Below are 26,255 nucleotides of genomic sequence, written 5' to 3'. Positions count from 1 at the left end.
CTCATGTTGAAGGATCATTGTTTCAACACTGGTAGTCTTTGCATGAAAATAATCAGTGGAGGCTGGTCTGTTAGGGTGAATGGGGTGCTGCCCCACCAATCTCAGTCTGCCTTCGCCCAGCCCCCAATTGCCTACCTTCTTTCTTAGAATGTATCACCTCCTGCCTCCTTAGTCTCAGTGTTGCTGTTGTAGAACTCAGCAGAGAGAAAGATGAGGACAATGAGTTGGCTCTGCTTGCCATTGGCTCTGGCTCCACCTGCTGTTTGGGCTCCCTGCCTTCTGCCCTGCAAATCTCGGTGGGCACCAGCCACCACTGAAAATACAAATAAAGATTAAAGGTGCAGGGGCCCTCTCCTCTTTTGCGTCCACCTACTCTCACTGAAGTCAATGTATATAAGCATTAGGAGATGGATAAAATCTCTCTGTCCCCTTTGGGCCTCTATACATCAGCGGTCCCTTAGTGTATGCATTTGTAAGATGATTTGAGATCACACAATTTCTTTTCATAGGACAGAGCCACATTCATGCCATACATTTATTCCACTATGATTCCACTTTAAACCGTCATGGCTTCCTCAGAAGGATAGTTTGTGAAGGGTGCTGAGAGTTGTTAGGGGACCCCTCTTCCCTTCACATAAATACAATTCCCAGAGTGGTTTAACAATCAACCTCTCTTCCCAGACAACTGTGGGAATTGTAGCTCTGTGAGGGGAATAGAAGTCTCCACCCAACTATACTTCCTAAGATTCTTTGGGGGAAGCCATGATTGTTTAAAGTGGAATAGAGTATTGAAGGAACTGACTGAAGAACTCTTGGAACCAATTTGTGAAATCAGGGGGGATGGGTGAAATGCTGGATGACTGGAGGAGGGCTAATGTTGTCCCTATGTTCAAAAAGGGCAAAAAGGAGGAACTGGGGAACTACAGAGCAGTCAGCCTGACATCAATCCCTGGGAAAATTCTGGAGCACATTATAAAGTGGTCAGTCTGTAAGCACCTTAAAAACAATGCAGTGGTTACTAGAAGCCAAAATGGATTTATGAAGAACAAATCCTGTCAGACTAATCTTATCTTGTTTTTGATCGGGTAACCTCCCTGGTAGACTGTGAGAATGCTGTGGACATAATATATCTCGACTTCAGCAAAGCTTTTGACAAAGTGCCCCATGATACTGTGATTAGCAAGCCAGCTAAACGTGGGCTGGAAGGAACAACTATCAGGTGGATCAACAGTTGGCTACAAATTGTACTCAGAGTGCTTATTGATGGTTCCTTCTCAAGCTGGGGAGGGGAGGTAATGAGTGGGGTACCGCAGGGCTCAGTCCTGGGCCCAGTGCTTTTTAACATTTTTATTAATGACTTGGATGAGGAGGTGAAGGGAACTCTTATCAAATTTGCAGATGATACAAAATTGGGAGGGTTAGCTAATACCCTGGAAGACAGAAACAAAATTCAAAGGGATCTTGATAGGCTGGAGTGTTGGGCTGAAAACAACAGAATGAAACAGAATGGAAGCCAGATTTTGACTGAACATCAGGAAGAACTTCCGAACTGTTATAGCAGTACGACAATGGAAGCAATTACCCAGGGAAGTGGTGGGCTCTCCAACACTAGACGCCTTCAGGAGGCAGCTGGACAGCCACCTGTCTGGTATGCTTTAAATTGTATTCCTACATTGAGCAGGGGGTTGGACTTGTTGGCCTTATAGGCCCCTTCCAACTCTGCGATTCTATGATTCTATGAATAGTGGAATACATGTAGGTTGTGAATGTGGTCCAAGTGACCATTCAGCTCTAACATGGTTCTTTTCTGTTTCTTCCTCAGTTTCAGAAGCAAAAGAGGATATAAAAGACAGGAGTGGTGGAGTGGTTAAGAGAAAGTGGCTAAGCTGGGAAGCTCAGCAGGTAAGTCTTTGATGAAATGAAGTGATTTGTTGCTTTCTGAGATGCACTTTAGAACAAAACTAGGCTTGGGACTAGTCAGAAAACCCAAATAGAGGGACACCCTCTCTCCATGAAGAAACCCCCCACCATTTTAAATTCCATGTTCCTTATGGGGAGGTATTTAAAATGATCTACTGCCTAACAATGAAGATGAGGGGTGAACAAATGGTCAAGAAATCAAGAAACTTAGAAAAGCCAATGCAAAGCTAGTGGAGCAATAGAAATATTGATAAAAAATATGAACCAGTGGAAAGCACAGATGTTAGGTAAAGTTGTGATCAACTAGTCTTGAATACGAGTTGGTTGTTCGCCATACAGAGATGTCACAAAGATTTGGGGCTGGTACTTGTGAGAGCTTTTTGTTGAGATCTTATTGCCCTGGTTGGTTGTGTCACTCATGGAAACTATTTTGTCATGTTAAAGATTTTCTCTGAAATTCTTTTAAACACAGAAAGTGGTAAAAAAATGAAGACTGGAAATGTGTGCTTTGACTCTATTGACTTAGAATTCGACACTTTAGCTTAATTTTGAATTAGTTGCCTCCATAATACATTGCCTGAATGTAATTTTAACATGCCATTCGCTTTGTATTGTTCTTTGATGCCCTGATGCAACAGTGGCACTCTGCACCAAGAAATCAGTTTTGGTCTGTGTGTGTATTGGCTATAATAGGAACTCAGTTGGCTATTGTGTGGAAGGAAAATGACTTCAGAAAGCAATGGGTGACATATATGTTGCACATATGCTACCTTATTCAGATCTTAATGTGCCCATCTTTTCTCAGTTGGCATGAGTACCATGGTACATATGTGGTTCCCTAAATATGAAATGTGTAATCTATCAAGCCTGCTCTTCAGTTGCACCTAATCATGATTGTACTGGCTGCTTTGAGATTAAGGGCAAATATTGCTACTGGATCTGTCCAGAGCTTGGAAGTGATTCATTAGGAAAAATGAACTGCTTGCAATTTATTACTTTTTTGAGGAATGAATGGGTAATTTCTGTAGATTTTGATTGTAATACGAGGAGTAATTTTATTACTTTTGAGGTATAATTGTAATGTTTCCAGCATTAATTTTTGGTGTTACTGGGGGGGGGAGGCAGGGGAGCAGAGAAAGTCTTCTCCTCTGATTCATGGAAAATCATATGCCTCAAACTGGACTTCTACATAGCATCGCTCTTCCCTCATGCTCTGTGGGCATTTAGGAGGCCACGAGGGAGGAGGTGGAGAGCGAGACGGGGTTGGAGTTGAGAGAAAAAAATGTTGAAAAAATGGACAGTGGTGGAGAAGAAGGTAGTGGAGGGAGAAAGGAGCCAGAGGGCAAGGGCGTAGATGAAGGAGGAGAAGGAAGCAGTAGTGGCATGGAGGTGAAGAACTTTGGAGGTAAGCGACGATAATGTGTGTGTGTGAATACAGTGTTTGCACTTGGCGCGCAAAGCACACAAAGCTGCGTCCGCCGCCCTCCCTGACTACTTTGCTACATTTGCAGTGTTTTAACTTTTTTGCTTGGACAAGTGTGGCTTAATTGGTAGCGGGGCAGGATCCTGGAAGTGGTTGAGCAATTGGTTTGACATGCAAAGATCTGAGCAGTGGCCTCGGCCTCCCTCCCCACCTCCCTTATCATTGGAGAGACCACGACTTCAATCTCATGGATAAAAAAAGATCTACTACCCTCTGTGTGTTTGTTTATTTTTAATGTTGTTTTTAGGTTACTCAGGTGTGCAGCAGCAAAGCCCAGCATCTTGTAGGCACTCTAGTTTTTCTTAAAAGTAACTTAACTGTAATTGTAGTGATCACTTTTGAGTAACAGTAATTAATTCCTTTCAGAACAATTGTAATTATAAAAGTAATTTATTCCTTTTTGAGGCCATGTAACAGTAATTGTAATTTATTCCTTTTAAGAAGTAAACTTGCAAGCTCTGGATCTGTCCTGCTTGCAACCTCCACATGTGTAATGAAATCACCCGTGAAATACAAGGTACTGTAAAATTCCAGAATTCGTATTAGGACAATACTGGGCCCATCTAGACTTAACTTCAAAATCCACATTTTCCATTTTTATTTGGTGGCCTCAAGATCTATACTATGTCCTGATTGTGGTTGGATTTATTTGTCAAAACCCAATTTTCAAGCATCCACATGTGTGGGCTTTATTTTGTTTTTGTCTAATTTGCTTTTGCATTTTGTCACCCCCCCTTTATGGTGTTTAGTCCATAATGGTAACTTGCTTTTCGTGCTCTTTTCCAGAAGAGTGCAAAAATGTATATATATATATATTAAATTAACACTCATGCACAGGTTTGTGTTTCAATAGAAATTCCTTCAGCTGCAGAAGGAGTAAATTATTATTTATTATTATTAACAAAATTTATTGAAACATCGTTTTAAATAAACTACCTTTGTCTGGGCTGTTACGTATAACAAAGTACATACTACTTAAAATTTACTAATGCAGGGGTGTATTCTATGTTTTCAATGAATTATTTGCGTATATCGCAAAATAGCTTTTAAGTGGAAATATTAGTCATTAAACATTTGATTTTGCATTTGATTGCAAAATAGTAGGGTTTTTTTTTTTAAACAAAGCAATGTGATACAGCTACAAAAGCCAGAAGGAGGAAGTGTCCCAGTTCAGTACCGGAAGCAGGAATGAACTGTAAGGAAAAAGGAGGAAGCATGGACAGAGGGTGGGACCTACCCCTGTGATCCACCCATAAAGCAAAAAACCAGGGCAAGACGTCCTCGCTACAGAGATTATTTATTTATTTATTTAATTTCTATCCCGCCCTTCCTCCCAGCAGGAGCCCAGGGCAGCAAACAAAGCACTACAACACTTTAAAACATCATAGAAACAGATCTTAAAATACATTAACAAAACAGCATTAAAAACATTTAAAAAACAACATTAAAAAAGGGTTAAAAACATTATTAAAAAGCATATTAAGCCATTCTGACACAGATGCAGACAGGGATAGGTCTCAACTTAAAAGGCTTGTTGAAAGAGGAAAGTCTTCAAAAGGCTCTGAAAAGTTAGCAGAGATGACGCCTGCCTAATATTCAAAGGGAGGGAATTCCACAGGGTAGGTGCCGCCACACTAAAGGTCCGTTTCCTATATTGTGCAGAACGAGCCTTCTGATAAGATGGTATCTGCAGGAGGCCCTCACCTGCACAGCACAGTGATCAACTGGGCCTATAAGGGGTAAGACGGTCTTGCAGGTATCCTGGTCCTGAGCTTTATAGGGCTTTGTATGCCAAAACTAGATCCTTGAACTTGGCCTGGTAGCAAATGGGCAGCCAGTGCAATTCTTTCAGCAGTGGGGTGACATGTTGGCGATACCCTGCTCCAGTGAGCAGTCTCGCCGCCGCATTTTGCACCAGCTTTAGCTTCCAGACCAACCTCAAGGGCAGCCCCACATAGAGCGCATTACAGTAATCCAGCCTAGAGGTTATCAGAGATTACAGTGGTTAATAATTGGGACAGAAATAATAATCAGGACAGAAATAATAATTGGTTTGTAGCAGGGTACAGGAAATGCAGATTTCTCTAGAGAAAGTCTGAAACGGCGGGGTGTCCTATGGAAACTGGAGAATTAAGGGGTTAGATTGCAGATTAAAAGGAGGTATGGATGGGCCCACTGTTTACTGAGACAGCCAAAAATGTCACAGAATAGCGTACAAGCTTTTGGTTCTCCCAGAACTCTCCATCAGGCAAGATGACAAACCAAGCATGAGGAAAGATTTGCTGATAATGAAGCCATGGAGTCTGTATCCGATCACAGTATCAAGATGGAATATGGGAGGATGGAGCAGACATTCAGATGAGGCTCTGTTAGGTGCTGTGCAGGTTTCACATTGTACCAAGGTTAGCTGCATAAAAAACATAATAATGGTTAGAACATAACAATGATTGATTCCTTGTCTTTGTGAGTATAAAATCCAGCTGTTACCCAAGTCTGTTTCCATCCTTAGCCTATTGTACAGACTTTCTGCAGTGTCTGTCTAGAGTTTCTAGTTGGGGCAGTCATGTCAGTCTGCTGCAGCAATACCAGCTAAGAGTCTTGTGGCACCTTAAAAGATTTGGGTTACAGCTAGGGCTGGATTATCCATTAGGCTTAGTAGGCTGAAGCCAAGGGGCCCGGAGCTCTTGGGGGCCCGTGCAAGAGCTTCCAAACTGCCCGCCATCCCCCCACTTCACTTACCTTTTTCTCCGCTGTTTTTTGTATTTTGCCATCAATCAAGATGGCGGCCGAGGTTTCCCTAAGGGGTTGAAGCCTCTGCTACCATCTTGGTTGATGGCAGCACGCACGCATTGCTGCCATCAACCAAGATGGTGGCAGAGGCTTCAGCCCCGTAGGGAAGCCTTGGCCGCCATCTTGATTGATGGCAAACCTGCGCCCGCAGTGCGTGCAGCCGCAAAAAAAGCAGAAAGGTAGGTGAAGCGGGGGGATGGGATGGGACGGCGGGCGGCTCAGAAGCTCCTGTCCTGCGATCCCTCCTGTGGCTGTTTCCGTGGATCTGCCTAAGAGGAGAAGACCCCCCCAAACGCCAATCAGCCTAGGGGCCCTCCTCAGCTTAATCCAGCCCTGGTTACAGCCACACCATATATTTAAAATGCATGGCTTTCCCCCCAAAGAATCCTGGGAATTATGACAGTTGAAGGAAATATTCCAGCAGGCAAAAGCTCTTGAGGAGCCATATGGAGCAGGGTGTGGCTAGGGGAGTGGGCGTGGCCTAGGGAAGATTCTGAGGGACGGATAGAGGTCTGAATGAATACATTTGCCCCCCTCCCAGTACTGAGATTCTCAAACCCCTCTATAAAGAGCAAGAGAGTCCCCTCTGGCTGACTGATGGTCTCTTCAGGAATTGATGGCAGACACACCCTGGCCTGAGCGTCTGCATTCCCTCAGGACACACAGGCCTGGCTTAAGCAGCCCCAGGGAAAGTGGGGGCTGCACCAGCAGTTCTCTCAGGCTTTTGATGATTCTGTCGTGCGTTGACAGTATGTATTGTTGTTGTTATCATTACCAATATCATTAATTTTATTTATAAATGTTTTCTCATGAGGCATCCCAAAGCGGTTTACAAGATAACAACATATATAAAACAGTTACAGATGTAAAAAAAACCCCACAATTATAAATATAAAACTATTTAAAACAACAACACATGCATAAAATCAATTCAAATCCAAGACAGATGCCAACTGGGGAAAAGATTTTAGAAGGTTTGTTGGAAGAGGAACATCTCTGTCAGGTGCCAAAAGGACAAAAGAGAAGGTGCCTGTCTGGTATGCAGTGGGGGAGGGAGTTCCAAAAAATAAATGCCACCACACTTAATGCTGGATTCTGACACTGTGCAGAACAGACCTCCTGATAAGATGGTAACTGAAGGATGCTCTCTCCTGCAGAACCCAATGGTCAGTTGGGTATGTAAGGGATGAGGGGATTTTAGGTATCTAGTTAGAAGGCTCGAGTTAGGGACTCCAGTGCATGAAACCACATGCAATGATAAATTTGATAGTTTCATGAGATGCCACAAGACACTCTGTTGTTGTTTATCCAGCAAGTGGTAGAGAGTAGTTTGTTCTATGGCTGGGAGCACACTGAGAGACAGACAATCCAGTCTGGGAGCAGACCTTTTCCAAATGCCTTGGACAATGGTTCAAATGTCCCTGAAAGCTATTTTCCAATGATAATTGAAATCTGGGCAGTTTCAAAATGATTTACCCATCAATTCTGTTTGCAACACTGTGTGTGTGTGTGCAAAATGTGGAGGATACTCTCAAAAGTATATAATTTTCATAATAATCGTGTACATCTGCAATTTAGCTTCTAATTTGTTTCTTTGCTGTATTAAGCAGAGACAGTGGTTTATTTTTTAATGACATAAAAATGGTTTTCTCTCCAGGGGATTTGACCTGCGTGGCAGAAAGAGCTTGTGTTCCTTTTTCATCATCAAGACAAAGACTGAATTCTTTCTTTTTTAAAAAAATAATAATGAAGTGATTAAAAAGAATAATATTTCCCCTGAGATAAGATACTTTCTTTGTTTTTTCCTCTTCCTTGTTTTCTTTTTCTCACCTGTGTGTCTTTTTCCATCCTTTCCACTACACCCGTCAGCATGGATTCCATTTTAGGATGCTTACCACAGTTATACAGTATATACAGGAGTAATATATTGAATCATGCTCAGAACACATAAGATTGTCAAATATTGGTCAGGTTACTCTGTTTGCCATACGAAGTCACAGGAACTCGGAAAGAGAACAGGGTCTGAGACAGAAACATACCTATTGGGGTGCACTCAGAAAGTCAATATTTTTTGAGAGGGATTCAAGTGCATACCGGAAATGTAGGCTTGCACGTTTAAAATGGATTAAAACACTTTGGTCATATCCACATTAGGGACAGAATCCACCCGCCATGAATTTGCTGCCACCCACTGTGGTTGGAATTAAGCAAATTTGCCCATCCCAGCCTGCCGCTTTCCCTGCAGTGTGGTGCCTCCTCTTCCTCTTCCTCCTTTCATGGCCTGGCCCTGCTGTATCATTTGGCCTAGAGGAGTACTCTCCTGCCTTCTCCTTCTCCGTGTTGGTAGAGGGGTGGTGGGCGGGGAGTGGGAGCAAATTCACGGATCCCATCCCAAATCCACACCATACATTTAATGCACTCTTCTACTATTTTAACTGTCATGGCTTCTTCCAAAGAATCATGGGAATTGTATTTTGTTAAGGGTGCTGATAGCTGTTAGGAGGCTCCTCACAAAGCTACCATTCTGCAACTTAAAGCCTGCCTAGACTTTTCTTCACATGGGCATTGAGAGGAGGCTTCTTTAGGTATCTAAGAAGATATTTGCCATTGATCCTGCCTAGAGGTGTTCCTGTCAAAGGGCTGGGAGTACATCAGTGATAAGAAAGGCCATGGTGAGTCATTGCCTGATGGTGTTATAGGGTAACTCCTATGGATTATAGTGTAACTCCTATGGATTAATAATCCATAGTGCCACCCAGTAATCCACCCAGTAGGTGAGGAAACCTTGAGGAAGGGGCTATACCTGTGAGTTTTAGAGCTGGAAAGGAACGGTTAATGCCATGGAGCAAGAATTAGGCCCTTGGCACCTTGAATTAGGTAATGGGTAGGGATGTTCTAGAATTCCACCCAATTTACATTTGGATTTTTATGTAGCAATTTTCTGTGGCTATTTTCAAAAATGGATTTTTTAAAAAATTGGCTCTAAAATACATACTAAAATGATAATTGTATCGATCCTTTCAAAATACCTATATTTCTTCTCAAAATGTCAATATTTCCTTTAAAATATGGATATTAATATTTTTGTGTGTGTATGATGGGAAAAGCAGCAGCTAGTGGACAAAGAACAAACTTGAATTGATACTGGCTTGTTAGGTCGACTGAATGCTTTTAAACCAGCACCACCAATGGATCCCATCCCTAGTATTGGGAATTTAGTTTATGAATAGGAGGGAATGGAAGTGTAAATTCCTTTTACTGGCTTTATGTATTTGTTTTTGTTTTGTAGTTTATTTAGAGCTGTAAGGTTCTTGTCTATGGGAACCACTGATGTTCATATCTTGGATTTTTCTGCAAGCAGATTCTGTACTGATGCCTTGGATGCATGGAACTTTGGGAATTGTGTACATGTATTATATTCTACTGGGATATGTTGTATTGTGCTATTTTTGCTATCCAATTTAAACTTGCAAATCTGTACACAATGGTAACTGTGTTTGCATTATTCATTTATATGATAGCCCCACAGAACTCAAATGCTTGGTACACTAGCTGTCTTCAACCTTCTCCAAAGCACATGCTGTGATGGATTTTTTTGGTGTGGCTTTCATCCTGTTTATGGTATAACTCGCCATCTGTCCCCAAAGTATTCAAGGTCAGTAACAACATAAAAGATCGTGTCAAAATGTCATTTAGACAGATATCTCTCCATCTATCAAACATAAGTCAATCCCCATTTTTGTTGCGCTGTAGGTAGTGGAGACTGGTGGCTCCAATGCCAGTGGGGCAGTGAATCTGCTCCAGGTTTTAGTCCAAACTTTCAAGGAGGGGTCCAAGGTGCTTTCATGGGGGCTCAGGTCAGACCATGCGGCACACACAGCTTTGTTCTTCAACAGAAGGATACGGCTGGGGCCTCAGGAGGAAAGCTGAGGGGCAGAGGAGGCTGCCCTTGCTGCCCTCCATCATTTGCTACCTGAAGCCATTGCCTCATTCTGCCTAATGTGTCAGCCATGTTGGAGCAGATGGGAGATGGAGTCCAACAAGATCTGGAGGATTGCGGGTTCTATATCCTGGGCTAGAGTAATCAGTGTCTGGGAGCAAGTGTAGCACCTATCCCAAGTGTGGAGAACCTTTGGCCCTCTGGATGTTTCTGAACTATCATTTCCATCAGCCCCAGAAAGCAGGGATGCTGGGATGATGGGAGTGGTAGTTCAGAAACAACCGGAGGGCCAAAGGTTGCATATACCTGACTTATCTCCATGGTACTCCCAAGAGTCTTGTGTTGCTCCTTTCCATCTGAACAAGTAGTTCCCTTTCCTTCTTTGGATAAAACTAAGGCATTGTACTTGGGGATGGTTTTGTTGTGAGAGAACCACTTGCCTTCCATTGTTGATACCAAATGGGCAGATGGGACAGATGTGAGTGCACAGACATGCATAGGGCCTTGGCAATATAATGTACAAACCCTCTGGCTATCCACCTATCTGTTGTTAACATCCACCAATACGTTGATGACACTATAAAGTACAGTTGTTCCAGTGCACTGGCTCCAGAATGGTTCCAGCACTCAAACAGAAACGTGTGTGAGAAGGGATTGACCTATGCCTCATCTTTCTCCTACAATTGCCAGGATCATAAGATCATGGGTCTTGGCAAACAGCAAGATACCATCTATTTGCTTTTTTTTAAAAAAGTGGAAGGGAAGCCGTGTGCTCTACACTGTGTTTACTTGCCATAGCATCCAGAATTTCTTGGACAAAGTCTTTGCATCAGTAGCACATCTTTTATTGTATGTTTGCACCGGCTTCAGTACTAGAAAATTTGTAGTGGAGCCGTATCAGCGCTTGTTGCATCAAAAGTAGAGGATTACCACTGCTGAACACTCTGTGTCAAGATGCTGTCGTGAGGATCAGAAGCAGCTGGTGCCTAGCGGATAATAGTTTTATCCAAGCTGCTTTAAGCCTTGCGCAAGGGTTTACCATATGGCTGGGCCTAGGCTATAGCATACTTTGCATAATGGTTAATCCATTTTTTCTCTTTTTTTGCAATAAGAAATATGTTGCACCTTTATTTCTGCAAATAGGCCAGCCTGTATTTTTCGCTCCTTCCTTAACTCTTCAGCCTTTCATTCTGCTCCTCCTCCTTGAATCTCGAAAGGGAGGGAGATCCCTGTCCTCTCTCTTGTATTGCCCCAAAGGCAGGGATGCATAAGTCCTGTCCATATGCACTAAAATTACCCAGCCATGCACAGAGTCTGTCCCACTGCTGGGGGGGATCAGGTTCGGCCTGAGGCAAAAGAACTAGTAGCAGTAGGCAGGGAGGATTCTGGTGCATACCTGACTTCCTGTCAGCAGCATTGCTGTGGCTTGCTGGGAGGGAAAGGGGAACAGGGAAGGCAGCAGCGAGGTTGCTGCAATGCAAATACACCAGCAGGAGTGCCAGATTGTCTCCTCCACTGTGTTTGCACCATGTTGACCTCCCTGCTGCCTTGCCCCTCCTCCTCCCTTGAAGCCACAGCGATGCTGGTGACAGGAGGTCAGATAAGTGCCGCTGACCAGCTGACCGCTACTTGTTACACCTCCTCCAATGCTATGGACAGAAGCTGACCAGGCTGGCAGTTAAATCTTATCATGTTAACACTGGTGATTGGACAGCCTCCTGCACCACACCTGCGGGCAGCAGGCTAGATCAGAGGATGCAGGGCCTGTCATGTGGCACACAAATCTCTGTCCTCTAACAACTTGCTGTTGCTCCCCATCTTCCATCATCTGCTGCCTGAAGTAGCTGTGTCACTCTCCTTAATGGTAGCGCCGGCCCTGGAAGGGGACCTATCCATTTATTGGCCACTAGCTCATCAGGGGCTGAGCCAAAATGACCTTGATCCCAATTTCACTACCCCATTTTCAGGTGGCAAAATGGGGCATAATTTAAATGAGGGTCTGGGGGGGGGGTTGCAGGGAGGGTGGGTGAGAGAAGTCAACCAAACTTACTGGATGTGGTGACATTTCCTGTAGTTCCAGCTGTGGGGAACCACCGTTCATCTACTATTATTTTTGCAACCCAGCAGTCACTTATATTGAAAGCAGAGGGGAGGGGGAAAATTTGCATTCTCTTAATTGTGAGGCTAATTAGATGGAGAGCAATGCTTTCCTTATAGTCTAGGAACAGGGGAGCCATTTTCAGCTCAAGGGCCTCATTTCCTTCTGGACACCTTTCTGAGGCCACACACCAGTGGTAGGTGGAGCCAGAGGCAAAAGTGGGTGGAGCAATAAATGCAGACTTGACCCTTTGTCCAGTAGGCTTGTTCCAATCCACATCCCTCTCTATCTTCCCTCCAGGCAAGCAAAAGTCACGATCAGACTTCAAAGGCACATTCCAGCCAGGCAGAAGCTCGGGCCCGGGAGCCAAATGCGGCCCTCAAGCACTCTCTGTCTGGTCCTCACAACTCTAATTAAGCCACAGTCCTCACTGGCTCTGTTTTACCCCATGATTGTTTTTGCCTAGGTGGAATGTGTCCTTCATCTCTGGTTATGCCTCTTGCTCGTCTGGATGAAAGATAGAGAGGGTATGTGTGAGTGCATGTAGAAACTGCCCTCTTGTAAAAAAGCAAATTTTACATTTGTTGATCTGCCCACTTTTTCCAGGGGCCCCACCCACCACTGGTGTGTGGTCTTCAGAAGGCTGCTCAGAAGGGAATGCAGCTCTCAGGCTGAAAAAGATTCCCTGCCTCTGTCTTAAGTCAAGGATAATTGAATCAGGGCCTCCAGAGTCTGTACTCTTGGAGCCTGCAGCCCTCAAAACCCCAACCCCCCTCCATGCCAATGATCCACATCCCTATGCTGGCGACAAAGAGCAAAGCTCCAAACCAGATGACTGCTCCCTTTAAGTCCATCTACTCCTCAAGGAAGAGGCTGAGCCTGGAAGGAGTGATCTGGCTGGAGGCATAGTGGAGACTGGTGGCTTTGTTGTCATTGGGACAGTGAATCTGCTCCAGGTTTTAGTTCAAACTTTAAGGAGCTGTCCAAGGTTCTGAAATCTATTCCCACCCTAGGTTCAGCACCTTGGACAGCTCCTTGAAATGGCCCATCTAGTCCAGCATCCTGTTTTCACAGTGGCCAGACACTTGCCCATGGGAAACCCGCAAACAGGACCTGAGTGCAAAGAGCAGTCTCCCCTCCTGAAGTTGCTTGCTGGGAGTTTACTGTGGTGTCGCAACTATGTGCCTTGCTGAATTGTGGCCTGTGGGGTTCTTGTGAAGGTCAGGACAGCACAGCCAAGCAGTAAGGCGGTGTGTGCTATGCATCATGTGTAGTAAAATGTAGCATTAAATGGCCATCAGTTTATGCTAGAGAAATCATCAGGTACCTGGCATATTCCAAAAAGTTTCTATCAGTGTGCACAAAAATGCATATACTAGGTCAAGGTGTCCCTAAAAATGCATATAGTCATTAAAATAACATACAAAGCTGCCTTATTTTAGGAGAAACGGATTTGCAAAAATGATTTGCAAAAATACTATTTTATTATTATCATTGATTGAATTTATATCCCATTCCTCCTTCCAAAGGAGCCCAGGGTGGCAAACACATCAACAGAACCATTTAACAAAACAGTTAAAACATTCCAAAAACAGTTACAGTTAAAAACTGTATTAGGCAAAGCTGCGTACCAAGGTGTTTAAATTAGGGAGGGAAATTGCATTGGAATACCGATGAATTTTCATGAGTACTTTTTTTTAAAAGAGTGAACTAATGTGGAGAAGCAAACTTAAGAGTAAAAAATGAGAAAGTAAGAGAAACGGAAATGGATAGATTCATCCATTCATTCAAGGGGCATGGAGGTGCCACTTAAGGTGGCAGACCTGTGCTCTTTGCACCTTATAGTCTGCCCCTAGCAAGAGTGGAATGGTGTACAGTTCCATCATTCTATGCTAGCTTTGTCAGTGTGTGGCTCCATTTCGTTCCGGGCCACAGGGCAGCCAGGGAGAGATTGTCTTCATACTGAACAAGAGCTGGCAGTAAAATTCTCAAGTCATAAGGCTTAGCACAAACTGAAGAGATTTCAGTATTCTTTCTTTTTTTATCTGAAGAACACATCTATTGTGAATGCAATTATAAGCTTTCCTGCTTAAATCTGACCCATCAGAAAGACAGGCTGCCACCAGTATCATTAGCAAGTAAAGTGTTGATAACACTAGTCAACCGCTCAGCAGACTCCTGGCTCTTTAAGCGTCTGGACTAGCTCCCAATATTAGGAATAGGACTCAAACTGCCGTCACTTCTGTGCTAACATACGCCCTGCCATTAGCAGTCTGAAGGCAATTTTAATAAAATACATAGCCCCGCCGAGTTGGCCTCCGAAGATAAATAAGCAATGCGGAAAAGAAGCTTTTGTTTAAAAGTAATTATTTAAACTATGTATTACAGGTAATTTCCCTCTACCAGTAAAGGAAAATGCTATCAGAATTTCAATAATGGTTTTTGTGTTGCTTATCTGGATAACACGATATTGTCATTTCAAGGAGCTTAAAATGGCTGTTTTATTTTCATTTCTGTCAAATGGAAGGCTAAATAGGACCTGAACACACATTTAAACATCGTTTGTGTGTTAAATTCTGGAGAGGACTGTTCTGTTTTCCTGATCTTTTTATGGTAATGTAATGATGGTCGTTTCATAAAGCTTTGAGCTGATTTATGAGGCCAGGGGAGAAGGGTTGTCCAAAAGAGCATCTTTTTTATTTTTCATGTTGTGCAAACATAACACCTTCAGGTTTAATAAAAATATTGTTAAGGTATTTTATCTTGTAGTAAAGTCCAGTCACAGGGGTACTTTAAACAGTGAGTTTATATATTGGAAAGTCACAGATACAGTTATTTCTCTTGATTGTGTTCCTCTCCCCTAAAAATAATAGATTCCCCCCCCCAAAGTCAAATGAATATTTGGTTTTATTTCCCCCTTTCTGTCCATATATTGGGGGATGGGGGACCTCTTCAGTCCAAGGACCACATTCCGTTCTCAGCAACCTTCCGAAGGCCACATACCAGTGATGGGCAGGGCAGAGGAAAAAGTGGGTGGAGCAAGGACTGTAAATGTTTGCACAGTACCATGATATTGGCACTTTGCACCATAGGCTAGCTTCTACAGACACTCTCACACTTCTCCTTCTCTGTCATCCAGGTAAGCAAGAGGCATTGTCAAGAGGTCGAGGACACATTCTAGCCAGGCAAAAACACTCGAGGTGCAAAGCAAGGATCAGTGAGGGGCAGTGATACCGTTGATTGTTAGAGTTAGACCAAATGATAACTCTTGCTGGGCTGGAAGTTGTCACTTAAGAACATTTGGTTCAAAATCCATGCTGGATAAGATTTCAGTGGCATGAAACGGATCAATTTCAGAACTGTGCTGTACATTATGACTGTCAGGTGAAAAGTAGACCAGTTCTGCTTTACAGAGACTGTTGAGCCTGCAGCTCAAAAGCTTGTTGGGTCTAGGAGAGCCTTCCTGACCCTGATGCTCTCCATTAGTTTTGACCTACAGCTCCCATCATCCCTGACCTTTGGCCATGCTGGCAGGGGCTGATAGGAATTGTAGGCAAAAACATCTAGAGGGCACCAAATTCAGGAAGGCTTGTCTAGGGGTATGATTCTTGTGCAAGAGGTCCTGGGTTCAGTCCCAGACAATCCCATGCCCCCAGAGAACACACCTTCTGGAGAAGGGAAGCAGCTCCATTGGTAAAAGCAGCAGAGTCTTTTGGCATGTTAATGACTTAACAAATTTTTCATTATGGCATAAGCTTTTGTAGATGATGAAGTGGACTGTAGTCCATGAAAGCTTATGCCATAATAAATTTGCCAGCTAAGTCTACTCAGAGTTAGACCCATTGAAATTAATGGATCTGTTAGTCATGCCCATTCATTTCAATGGGTCTGCTTTGAGTAGGACCAGAATTGGATACAACCCTAAGTCTTTAAGGTGCCACAAAACTCTTTGTTGTTTTTGCTGTAAGAAGCTAACATGGATACCCCTCTGGCGCTCCTTGGCGGAACATGTTCTTGGTCTGCAGGAGGTTCCACTGTTGATCCTAGGAACCTCCAGTGAAAAGGATATCAGGTTGCAGAGCAGCAGTGACTTCCTGCCTAAGACTATGAAGGAGCTGATGCCAGTCATAGCAACCAGGGATGGGAACCTCTAGCCTGGGAGTGAAATATGGCCCCTCTACCTTGGCCTCAGGTCCTTTCCTCAGCCACATACTCTTCTGAGCCACGTATGTCACCACTGTTGTGACCCAGGATAAGGTGGGTCTAAGTGGAAGGGGACTCGGACTTGGAGGACTGGGGAGAAGACTCGAGGGAGGAGAGTGAACAGCGCACTCAGTCCGCTGCCCCCCCCGAGGGCTTGCAGAGTGAACTGTCAGACACTGGTACTAAGGACACCCCCCCTTCACCTGCGCCAGAGGAACCACCTTGCCAGGTTGAGCATACCCAGCCGGGCACCCAGCAGGTTCCCACGCTTCCCCGACCTGTTAGCCCCCACCAGTCAGAGGTGGAACCCGAGATTCAACCCCCCTCACCTCGTTCTCAAAGAATTCAGAGGTGCGAAGAGGAACAGTCGGGGTTAAGGCGGAGCCAAAGACTTTGCGCGAAAGTCAAGCCCTCTTAAGAGGCACGCAAGGGGGGCGTTACTTTGCTGTGTCAATGTCTGTAGCTTGGAGACGTGCATAGTTAGTGTTAGTCAGGAAATTTAGTTCCTAGACAGCACAGACAGTTGGATGAGTCGGAAGGCTTTTGAGTTGCTATAACTTTAATAAAAAGAGAAAAACTCACAGAACTGAGTGTGTCAGGAATTTCTGGCTTTGGGCGGGACACCAGCCCTGTTTTGCACTCTTCTTCTGCCTAGGTAAAATTTATCCTTCAACTCTGATTATGCTTCTTGCTTGCCTGGCAGAAAGCAGTGCATATACGAGTGTGAGGAAACTAACCTACTGTACAAATGGAAAAATTTGGTGTCTGCCAACTTTTACCCCTGGCCCCACCATGTGGCTCCTGGAAGACTGCCCAGAAGGTAACATGACCCTCAGGCTGGAAAGGGTTCCCCACCCCTGGAGCAGACAAACTGGGCCAGCTGGTTCAGTTGTCTGACTTTGGCCGCATCTGCACAATACGTTTGAGCTCCTACTGGGAGGAAGGGCGGGATATAAATAAATAAATAAATAAATAAATAAATAAATAAATAAATAAATAAATTTAAAGCAGTATCATACCACTTTAAGTGTAGTTTGTTAAGGGTGCTTAGACTTGTAAGAATACCCCTATCCCTATCACAGACCTACATTGGTTTAACAGTCGGTCCCTCTTCCCAGGGAACTCTAGGAATGTTTGTTCTGCGGGGAGGAATAGGGGTCTCCTACTGGGAGGAAGGGCAAATCAAATAATAAATAAATAAACAAATAAAAGAACTCTCAGCACCCTTAACAAACTACACTTCCCAGGATTCTTTGGGGGAAGCCATGACTGCTTAATTTCATTTCAGCTTATTTTCCCTTGCAATTGGGAGGGGGAGGAGCAAGGAGTGCTCTCTAATGCATAAATCACCATCAATGACAATGTAAAACCACCTAGGTGCAAATTGTCTCCTAAAGAGGGAGGAAGGATGGGATGTAAATCAAATAATAAATAAATAAATAATAAAGATAAATTTGGGATTAACATAAGAACATAAGAAGAGCCTGCTGGATCAGGCCAGTGGCCCATCTAGTCCAGCATCCTGTTCTCACAGTGGCCAGCCAGGTGCCTGGGGGAAGCCCGCAAGCAGGACCCGAGTGCAAGAACACTCTCCCCTCCTGAGGCTTCCGGCAACTGGTTTTCAGAAGCATGCTGCCTCTGACTAGGGTGGCAGAGCACAGTCATCATGGCTAGTAGCCATTGATAGCCCTGTCCTCCATGAATTTGTCTAATCTTCTTTTAAAGCCATCCAAGCTGGTGGCCATTACTGCGTCTTGTGGGAGCAAATTCCAAAGTTTAACTATGCACTGAGTAAAGAAGTACTTTCTTTTGTCTGTCCTGAATCTTCCAACATTCAGCTTCTTTGAATGTCCACGAGTTCTAGTATTATGAGAGACGGAGAAAACCTTTTCTGTATCCACTTTCTCAATGCCATGCATAATTTTATACACTTCTATCATGTCTCCTCTGACCCGCCTTTTCTCTAAACTAAAAAGCCCCAAATGCTGAAACCTTTACTCATAAGGGAGTCGCTCCATCCCCTTGATCATTCTGGTTGCCCTCTTCTGAACCTTTTCCAACTCTATAATATCCTTTTTGAGATGAGGCGACCAGAACTGTACACAGTATTCCAAATGCGGCAGCACCATAGATTTATACAACGGCATTATGATATCGGCTGTTTTATTTTCAATAACTTTCCTAATTATCCCTAGCATGGAATTTGCCTTTTTCACAGCTGCCGCACACTGGGTCGACATTTTCATCGTGCTGTCCACTACAACCCCGAGCTCTCTCTCCTGGTCGGTCACTACCAGTTCAGACCCCATGAGCGTATATGTGAAATTCAGATTTTTTGCTCCAATATGCATAATTTTACACTTGTTTATATTGAATTGCATTTGCCATTTTTCTGCCCATTCACTCAGTTGAGAGAGGTCTTTTTGGAGCTCTTTGCAATCCCTTTTTGTTTTAACAACCCTGAACAATGTAGTATCGTCAGCAAACTTGGCCACTTCACTGTTCACTCCTAATTCTAGGTCATTAATGAACAAGTTAAAAGGACAGGTCCCAATACCGATCCTTGAGGGACTCCACTTTCCACAGCCCTCCATTGGGAGAACTGTCCATTTATTCCTACTCTCTGCTTTCTGCTTCTTAGCCAATTCCTTATCCACAAGAGGACCTCTCCTCTTATTCCATGACTGCTAAGCTTCCTCAGAAGCCTTTGGTGAGGTACCTTGTCAAACGCTTTTTGAAAGTCTAAGTACACTATGTCCACTGGATCACCTCTATCTATATGCTTGTTGACACTCTCAAAGAATTCTAATAGGTTACTGAGACAGGACTTTCCCTTGCAGAAGCCATGCTGGCTCTGCTTCAGCAAGGCTTGTTCTTTTATGTGCTTAGTTAATCTAGCTTTAATAATACTTTCTACCAGTTTTCCAGGGACAGAAGTTAAGCTAACTGGCCTGTAATTTCCGGGATCCCCCCTGGATCCCTTTTTGAAGATTTCAACTTTCCAGTCCTCAGGCACGGAGGAGGACCTGAGGGACAAGTTACATATTTTAGTTAGCAGATCAGCAATTTCACCTTTGAGTTCTTTGAGAACTCTCGGGTGGATGCCATCTGAGCCCGGTGATTTGTAAGTTTTTATATTGTCTCTCGTTACCACTATTTGTCTCAGTTCCTCAGAATCCCTTCCTGCAAATGTTAGTTCAGGTTCAGGGATCTGCCCTATATCTTCCACTGTGAAGACAGATGCAAAGAATTCATTTAGCTTCTCTGCAATCTCCTTATCGTTCTTTAGTACACCTTTGACTCCCTTATCATCCAAGGGTCCAGTCGCCTCCCTAGATGGTCTCCTGCTTTGAATGTATTTATAGAATTTTTTGTTGTTGGCTTTTATGTTCTTAGCAATGTGCGCCCCAAATTCTTTTTTAGCATCCCTTATTGTCTTCTTGCATTTCTTTTGCCAGAGTTTGTGTTCCTTTTTATTTTCTTCATTCGGACAAGACTTCCATTTTCTGAAGGAAGTCTTTTTGCCTTTAAGAGCTTCCTTGACTTTGCTCATTAACCATGCTGGCATCTTCTTGGCCCTGGTGGTACCTTTTCTGATCTGCAGTATGCACTCCAGTTGAGCTTCTAATATAGTGTTTTTAAACAACTTCCAAGCATTTTCGAGTGATGTGACCCTCTGGACTTTGTTTTTCAGCTTTTTTTTTAACCAATCCCCCCAATTGGGTGCTTCCTCAATTTCATATCTCATCTCCAGGTCTCCCTGAGCATTTTGATCAGGGGGATGATAGATCGTTTCCAGTATTAAATCCCTCCTGGGGCATGGTATCACCACCCACAACGATTCTGTGGAGGAGTCTGCCTCTTTTGGGGTTTCGAGCTTGCTGGATTCAATGCCTTCTTTCATGTATAGAGCGACTCCGCCACCAATACGTCCTTCCCTGTCCTTCCGATGTAGTTTATATCCAGGGATAACCGTATCCCACTGGTTTTCTCCATTCCACCAGGTCTCCGTTATGCTCACTATATCAATGCTCTCCTCTAAGACCAAGCACTCCAGTTCTCCCATCTTGGTTCGGAGGCTTCTGGCATTAGTGTACAGGCACTTGTAACCAGTGTCTCTCTTCAAGTGTCTTTGGCACTTTTGGTTTGGCCTGTGGTAATTCTGCCCTTCTGAATGTTGAGCCTCAGCTCTCCCAGAAGGGACAGGAAGGGGGGAGGCATGAGTTTCAGGCGCCTCCGCTGCCAGAAAACACAGAAGGTTTTGGGGTTGTTGAGTCTGAGTGGGACCTTGGGGGGGGGGAAGCGAGCCTGAATTCCAGCCAGTTCCCACGGATGGCATGATCTCCGAGGAGGAGAGCGTGCCACCCCCAGTTGCTGCTGAGGACCTATTGGGGGAAGCTCCAGTGAAAGTGCCAACTCCTCCCTTACCAAGCAGTTCCCAGGATGCCACCAGCGTTACGCAGCCCTCTGACCTCGAGCCTGTTACTCAGGAGCAGGTGTCTTCCGATGAGCTGTTAGAGACACGCCCCCTGTCACCTCGCTCCCACCGCCGCAAGAAATGGACAGGGCAGAGACAGGACTTGCGAAGGAGTCAGAGATTACGATTGAAAATGTTCCCTACTTAAGCTTGCCGCTCACAATGGGTAGCTGCTGAATCAACTTCCTTCATACACCGCAGGGCATGTCTAGAGTGTAGTTAGGGATTTTAGTGAGTTAGTACAGGTTTTTCTATGAAGCGCAATGCCTTTGATGTATCCATTACTTTAATAAAACGAGATTTAATTGCACCCGCATCTCAGACTCGTAGTTCCGGCTCTGAACGGGACACTGAATTGATATCCTGTACCCCTTTTAAAATTTCATCATTTCTTTGGTCTTTATCCCAGGGGAGAGGTTTATTCCGAACCGGATCTTCCTCAGCTCCTGTCGGGTTTCCCCCCTCAGTCAGTTTCAAAGTTGCTCTGCCACCTTTTTAATTTTAAGTGCTAGCAGACTGGTTCCATTTTGGTTCAAGTGGAGCCCGTCCCTTTTGTACAGGCCCGGCTTGTCCCAAAATGTTCCCCAGTGCCTAACAAATCCAAACCCCTCCTCCCGACACCATCGTCTCATCCACGCATTGAGACTACAAAGCTGTGCCTGTCTGGCTGGTCCTGCGCGTGGAACCTGTAGTATTTCAGAGAAAGAGGTCCTGGCTTTCAGCATCCTACCTAGCAACCTAAATTTTGCTTCCAGGACCTCACGGCTGCATTTCCCCATGTCGTTGGTGCCAACGTGCACCACGACCACTGACTCCTCCCCAGCACTGTCTACCAAACTATCTAAACGACGGGCGATATCCGCAACCTTCGCACCAGGCAGGCAAAACACCTTGCGGTCTACACGCCCATCACACACCCCACTGTCTATGTTCCTAATGATCGAATCACCCACTACAAGGATCCCTCCACCCCCTGGAGATATATCCTCGGCACGAGAGGATAGCTGCTCATCCCCCAAGGAATGGGTCCCTTCTAAGGGATCATTTCCCTCTTCCTCAGCTGGATGCTCTCCTTCCCCGAGACCATCGTTCTCTATGATAGCAGGAGAGCTATCATCGTTGGAGTGGGACACAGCTATAGTGTCCCTGAAGGCCTCATCCACACACCTCTCTGCCTCTCTCAGCTTTTCCAGGTCAGTCACCTTGGCCTCAAGGAAATGAAAAAACATTCCCGGAGAACCAGGAGCTCATTGCACCGAGAGCACACCCACGACTTCTGTCCAACAGGCAGATAGTCATACATGCTGCAGGCAGTGGAAAACACTGGAAACCCCCCACACCCCTGCTGGCTTCTTACCTGCATAGTTTTGTTTAAGGTTTATTATGTTAATGAGTTGGGGACTGCGGTTTAGTTGAGGTCAGGGAACAGACAGGCAGAGTGGGGGGCCCTGGCCTCCTTGCCCTGCTGCCCAGCTGGGGGCTCCCTCTAGCTCGTGGAGCAGGCTCCCTCGCTAGGGTGCTCTGAATTTATGTGTGTGGCGGGACCCTCCCAGCTACTGCTGCCAGCCAATGATGTGTTAATTGAGGCTGATGGCTCAACTATCAGGTGGGGCTTAACTCTTTAGGATTATCTCAGGCTTCCTTCCTTTGAAGGCAGGAAGGCAGGCTTCCTTCCTTAGCGAGGGGGGCTGTTTAAGGACTTTGACTAGTGGTACTATGAAAGGTTAACTAGCTTTTACTCTATTTTTATTTTATTTGCTGACAACAGCCACTTTTATCAGTGCAAGTTCCCCTGTAGTTTTAAGTGGTGCCTTGCACTCTGGCCTGGACAAACTAGACTAGCTTTTGACTGCTTTTAATCTAAGCAAGGGGCTGCAACTTCCAGGCGAGTCTTTTTTGTTTTTTGTTTTCCCACCTAGAACAGCTTGACCTTTCTTTAACCTAGGGAAACAGAGCTTGTGGTTGTGTTTAAGGAAGGCTAAAGCTGCTCTTTTTAGCAAAGACTGAGCTGACTCTCTCCCTGTATGTATTGGTGGAGTTTCCTTTTTCCCCTTCTCTCCAACTGGAATTTAGCCTTGTTTACAGTGTTCCCTGAAGCTTTCCTGCTAGGGTGGTGTTAAAAACTAGCTTTCTATAGGCTTCCTACCCTTAGGATCTGTCTCCTAAGATATAGGTTATTTCAGGATTTGGCTCCTAGCTCAGGGTGACCCTAGGCTGCCCTTATTACTTATTACTCTGAGCTGTTTTAATTCAATTAAATAATGAAATAAATGAAATACTTACCCTCTTCTCGCTCTGCTGCTTAACTCGCCTTGACGCTTTGTCAGCTGGGGCCTTGACACTTTGTCAGCTGGGGCCTTGACGCTTTGTTAGCTGGGGGCTCCCTCTAGCTCATGGTCATTATATTTGCTGAGGTCATTTTATCCTATGTGCATGCTGACTAGTGATAACATTGATTGATGGCTAATACTAGTAGCAGTGGATGCCCCTCTGACTGCTCTTTATGTCAACATTTCTACAAGTGGAAACAGATTCATTTTAACTGAAATGGGCATGTATCCAAGCCCACAGAACTACAATAGGTGCTATATCCCAGGGCACTCTTCACACACCCCAGCTTTGAAAGGCTACACATTTAATAAGTTCTTGGGAAGTGCTCAAGGAGATCTGACATCAACCCAAACAGCCTATTCAGGTGTCTGTCTACCACTCCAAAAGTCTTCATGAGCTCTTCTGAATTTATTTATTTTATTATTTAGTTATTAAATTTAAATCCTTCCCTCCGTCCCAGAAGGAGCCCAGAGTGGCAAACAAAAACATTAAAAGCACTTTTAAAAACCTTAAAAACAAAATACATATTAACATATTAAAACAAAACATCCTTAAAAATATATTAAAACAAATCATATTACAAACATATTTAAAAATAACTTTAATTTTTTTAAAAAATCAATTCCAGCACAGACACAAACTGGGATAAGGTTTCTATTTAAAAGGCTTGTTGAAAGAGGAAGCTCTTCAATAGGTGCCAAAAAGATAACAGAGATGATGTCTGTCTAATATTTAAGGGGAGGGAATTCCAAAGAGTAGGTGACACAACATGAAAGGTCCACTTCCATTGTAGTGCGGAATAGATTTCCTGATAAGATGGTTTATGCAACAGGCCCTCAACTGTGATTGACTGGGTATATAAGTGGTAAGATGAACTTTCAGGTATCCTGGTCCCAAGCTACGTAGGGTTTTGTACACCAAAACGTGAACCCTGAACTTGGTAGCAATTCATACTCAGTTTATTGGCCCTCATCTAGCTCACCACCGAGTCCAGGCACTGGTCCAGGGCTTGCACAGCCTCTCCCGATTCAGATGTTACAGAGAAATAGAGCTGGGTATCATCAGTATACTGCTGACCCCTCACCCCAAATCTCATGATGACTGCTCCCAAGGGCTTCATATAGATGTTAAACAGCATGGGGGACAAGATGGTACCCCACAGCACAACTTGTAGCCTTGGTCGCCCTATATGATGACCTTTGTCGGGAGAGGGACAGGGGGAGTGTGACTCTGTTGACTGTCCTTGATCTCTCAGCTGCTTTTGATACCATCGACCATGGTATCCTTCTGGGAAGACTCACGGAGTTGGGAGTTGGGGGTACTGCTTGGCAGTGGCTCCGCTCCTACTTGGTGGGTCGCCACCAGAAGGTAGTGCTTGGGGAACATTGCTCGATGCCCTGGACTCTCCATTGTGGAGTCCCGCAGGGATCGGTACTGTCCCCCATGCTTTTCAACATCTACATGAAGCCGCTGGGTGCGGTCATCAGGAGTTTTGGGGTGTGTTGCCATCAGTACGCTGATGACACGCAGCTCTATTTCTCCTTTTCATCCTCTTCAGGTGAGGCTGTTAACGTGCTAAACTGCTGCCTGGCCACGATAATGGACTGGATGGGAGCTAACAGACTGAAGCTCAATCCAGACAAGACCGAGACGCTGTTGGTGAGTGCCTTCTCTGCCCAGATGGAGGATGTTCATCCTGTTCTTGATGGGGTTACACTCCCTTTGAAGGAACAGGTGCGTAGCTTGGGGGTTCTTTTTGATCCTTCCTTGTCACTTGAGGCCCAGGTGGCCTCGGTGGCACGGAATGCTTTCTACCATCTTCGCCTGGTAGCCCAGCTACGTCCCTATCTGGACAGTGACGACCTCGCCTCAGTTGTTCATGCTCTGGTAACTTCTAGACTGGACTACTGCAATGCGCTCTACGTTGGGCTGCCCTTGAAGACTGTTCGGAAACTACAACTAGTCCAGAATGCAGCGGCCAGATTGCTGACGCGGACCAGAAAGTCCGCTCATATAACACCTGTTCTGGCCCGTCTGCACTGGCTTCCTGTTTGTTTCCGGGCTAGATTCAAAGTGCTGGTTTTGACCTATAAAGCCCTACACGGCATGGGACCGCAATACCTGGTGGACCGCCTCTCCCAATATGAACCTACCCGGACACTGTGCTCAACATCTAAGGCCCTCCTCCGAGTGCCATCCCATCGAGAAGCTCGGAGGGTGGTGACTAGAACCAGGGCCTTTTCTGTGGTGGCCCCCGAACTGTGGAACAGCCTTGCCGATGAGGTGAGCCTGGCGCCGACGCTACTATCTTTTCGGCGCCAGGTGAAAACCTTTTTATACTCCCAGGCATTTTAAAGTGTGTTTTAATGGTATTTCCATCATTATTTGTATTTTTGGATGTTGTCTGGTTCTTTTATTGTTTGTTTGTTTTGTTTTCTTGATTTATTGTATTTATATATTGCTTGTTTTTTATCTTTTTGTACACCGCCCAGAGAGCCTTCGGGCTTAGGGCAGTATATAAATTAAATAAAATAAAATAAATAAATAAATAAATAAAAGACAACCACCCCATGCTATTCTCTGAAAATGACCCTGGAGATAGTATTGGAAAACAGTGCCACTGATACTCATCTCATCAAGTCAGCTCAGAAGGATACCATGGTCAATGGTATCAAAAGCCGCTGAGAGATCAAGTAAGAATAATAGGGTCACATTCCCCCTGTCCTTCTCCCAATAAAGGTCATCCATCAAGGTGACCAAGCACGATTCAATCCCATTACCAGGCATGAACCCAGACTGGAATGAGTTAAGATAATCTGTTTCAACCCAGAGTACTTGCAATTGCTGCGCCACAATCCTTTTGATCACCTTCCCTAAAAAGGGAGTATTTGCAACCAAGTAGTAGTTGTCACAAACCAATGGATCCAGTTTGGGCTTATTCAGGAGCAGTTAGATTACTGCCTCTTTCAGGGCTGGGACCACTCCCTCTCACAAAGACACATGGACCACATCC

General features: G+C 44.6%; 1 protein-coding gene across 4 annotated transcripts in view; it reads left to right on the top strand.

Moving 5' to 3' along the window:
- Positions 1–26,255, top strand: part of SOX5 (SRY-box transcription factor 5) — a 1,141,232-nt gene that overhangs the window by 288,787 nt on the left and 826,190 nt on the right. For all 4 annotated transcript variants that reach the window (XM_061638411.1, XM_061638415.1, XM_061638414.1 and 1 more), the window contains one exon: positions 1,823–1,902. The gene's annotated coding sequence lies outside the window, so the exon portion shown is untranslated. The remainder of the gene's footprint in view (positions 1–1,822; positions 1,903–26,255) is intronic.

Source organism: Rhineura floridana, chromosome 8 (assembly GCF_030035675.1).
Source record: "Rhineura floridana isolate rRhiFlo1 chromosome 8, rRhiFlo1.hap2, whole genome shotgun sequence".
Lineage (NCBI taxonomy): Eukaryota > Metazoa > Chordata > Lepidosauria > Squamata > Rhineuridae > Rhineura > Rhineura floridana.
The sequence above is the reverse complement of the archived record's forward strand: the minus strand, read 5'-3'. Positions and strand labels throughout refer to the sequence as shown.